Here is a 3,289-nt window from a genome sequence, read left to right as displayed (position 1 = left end):
AGTGACACTAGGGTTGAGAGTTGTTGTTTGTAACCTTGTGAGTGAGTGACACACCACGAGTGTTAGACAAAGCTAGGTTGGAGAGGGTTGAGAGGGTGAGTCGAGAGGTGCAGGAGCATCCCCTTTCCCCTCCGACATGATAGATTCTACCTACGTTCCTTGAGTTCTTTGCGGCGATAATAGAGTGAATGGTCTAAGAGATGACTCTCCGCTGGGGCTTAATTGCGAGTGCAACGGAGTGAAGCGTTGAGGTGATCTTAGTATCTAGGGCTTAATCGTGGTTATGGACCTTCCACCTGGACCAAAGGGTTTGGTCTATAATTAGGAAGAGATTTATCAATTGGAATCCCTAGAGCTCATTGCAACTCTATGCGAGTGCGAGGTGTTGAGATTGTTCGATTTCTCCTCCGGGACATGTATGGAATTAGGCATAGTTAACCTTAGATTTGAGACTATGTAATGAAGGATTTCCATGACTCACTATTGCATTGATTAGGAAGCATAATAGAGGGTTCTTGCACTTGAAGTGATCGTCCTAGGTGGAGCATTATCCAAGTACCCCATCTTTATCGATTGCCTTACCTTCTCATTTACTCGTGCTCTCTCACTTGTTGCTTTTACCTTTGAGAATTGAATCATTGTCACACTTATCACTATTGATCTTTCGCATAGCTAAGAAGCGAATTAAGTCTTTTTTGTTCTCTACTCCCTGTGGATTCGATACCCGCTTATCCAGGATTATTATTTTGATAAACCCGTGCACTTGCGAGATATACGCAAGGGGACCTTGTCACCCCCACCCTCCTAACACTTAACTTGAACATTGTCTATATCACATGCAAGCTCACTAACAATGTATATCAATCAAGAATATATGTGGGAGAAGCAATCAGAACAATACTCCCCTGACTCCTAGTATTACATGTGATTGAACTAAATTCTTGGGAGTGATATTCCAACGGGTTGTAAAGCACACACGGCCAAGTGCCAAAACACCTTGGCCATGTCCATAACTAGTTCTCGATTCCGATAGTGACAAGACCATCTATACGCATTCACAGGGGTGTTAAGTGAAGCTTAAGAAAATAAAAACAACTCGAGTATATAAAAGATAGAGTACTGAATATACTCAAGATATAATAAAAGAAAAACTTAGAAGAAAGATCCTTTCTGAGTGTTTAAGTCCAAAATAGAATGAAGAAATAAAGAAAAGAAAAATGCATCAAGTGTCGTTGTCGCCCTCTGGCTCTGCTGCTACTGGTGCTACGGATGTGGGGGAAGAAAAAGAGACTGGTGGATCGAACGGTGCACGAATCGGTGATGAGGGTACTGGAGGGATCGGAGGAGTCCGAGGTAGCATCACAAATGGTGGTCCCATGTCTCGCTCTAACAGCTGCTGTATGATGTCGAAACGCACCATGAATTCGGTATGTTGTGCCTCTGTGTCCCAACCCCGTTCTCGAGCCTCTCAAAATGATCGTGGGCCCAAGTAAGGGAAAATATCTGCACTAGTGGAGGTTCGTGTACTGTAGGAGGTGCCTCTGTCTGATGCTGCTCGGGCGGTGGCTCTAGTGCTGCCTGAGAACCCTCTACTCTAACTCCCTTAGTCTCAAATGGCTCTGATGGAAGCACTTTCAGTACATAAACCCCGCCCGGATACTTTCTAATCATGCCAATAAGTCTCATTGTCTCTAATCTAAGGGGTGCGGTTATTGTTATCTTCTCGGGCCCTCTGATCATGTCTCATATTCCCATCCCCAGGAGGGGTCTAGTGATGTATAGGCCACAAAAAAATGACACCGATTCTAGAATAATGTCCCTAATATCTCATATGCCTTAGATATCTGTAGCTAGGTCGGGAGGGGCATGTAGCCTTAGACACTCCAGACTCGTACCGACCCTGACCACACAGTATCTTATATGCCTTATGGGGAGTCAAACTTCCGGAGAAGTCGGTCAGTAGCCAATCGTACTCCTTTTCTCAGTGAATGTCTCATCATATAATCCGAGTTTGACGGAGAACTGCATGACGCTCATACTATGATGTTGTCCGAAAGCTCTACATTGAATGGCGTCAATGATATCAAAATGAGCATAAGAGCGATCAAACTCAAATGAGGCGAGCACCTCCAATGTTAGCAGGCGGATAGCAGGACACGGATGAGTAACAACCTATGCCAACTGCCCACTGATAACAACTCCTCGACCTCATCCACCGTATCATCTGCTAGCTGCACCTCCCTGAGAAATCTCAAATCCAAAAACTGCATCTGACCGAATTTGAGCTTTGGTAGTCGCTCAAATAGAGCCGGTGCTTAGGGATGGCAAATTCCGTGCTCTCCGGCTCATGTGTAGGCTCTCAAGGGCGCTTGCCATATGCTTTCTTTGTTTTGGGAGCCATACCTGCAGTATTGAAAAAAAAATTAATCTTCAGTTATTCACAAGACAATGCTACAAGAATCCGCACAGGCCTGTGGAAATTCCACACGCCCATGTGGATCTTCGGGGCATGAAGGCCACACGGCCCTCTAATAAAAAATCCATAAATACACCCCTGAATAGCTTTTAAACTCGTCATGAATAAATTTCAACCCTTTTTAGAGTAAAAATGAGTCACATTCACCCATTTAATAAACAAAATCACAAAAAATGGAGCAATGATGAAGATTGAAGAGAAAAGTAGGTTTACTAACAAGATGAAGTTTAAAATCTATAAATCGGTCGGAAAACTCAGTGAACTTCCCTAAGCCAGTGGTGGGAGATTGGGAGAGTGCGAGAGAGTGATTTCTAAGTTTGTGGAAGTTTGAAAATATAAAAGGCTCGATAGATTTATAAAGGGAATCGCAGCCTTATGATTTCTTCATATCTATACGTGATAAGTGCTTGTGTGATAAGAATGTGAATTGTTCTTTCCTTATGATAATCATTACTTTTATCAGGTTTTAACGCTAACATGTGTGCATTTATTTTACTTTCATGCATATAGGGTTGTGAAGCCGAATGTTAGAGAAAGAAGCCAATACAGATCATGAATGCACCATTTGGAGGAAATCTTGAGAAGGTTCAAACGCGAAGACATAAGTCGGGTTCAAGATATGACAATGTGGGCCAATCTCCTTGTATTCAAGTTAGCACATCGATTTGGAGGGGTACAAAGGTAGTCACATTCAAGCATTTTGGCTTGTGCATCTATAGCAGGATCTCCACCAAAGGTAGTCACATTCAAGCATTGACGGGTGAGAAGGTTCAAACGCGATCTAAGGCCTATAAATAGCCCGTTTTGCTATTC

This window comes from Dioscorea cayenensis, chromosome 1, assembly GCF_009730915.1.
Source record: "Dioscorea cayenensis subsp. rotundata cultivar TDr96_F1 chromosome 1, TDr96_F1_v2_PseudoChromosome.rev07_lg8_w22 25.fasta, whole genome shotgun sequence".
NCBI lineage: Eukaryota > Viridiplantae > Streptophyta > Magnoliopsida > Dioscoreales > Dioscoreaceae > Dioscorea > Dioscorea cayenensis.
The sequence above is the reverse complement of the archived record's forward strand: the minus strand, read 5'-3'. Positions refer to the sequence as shown.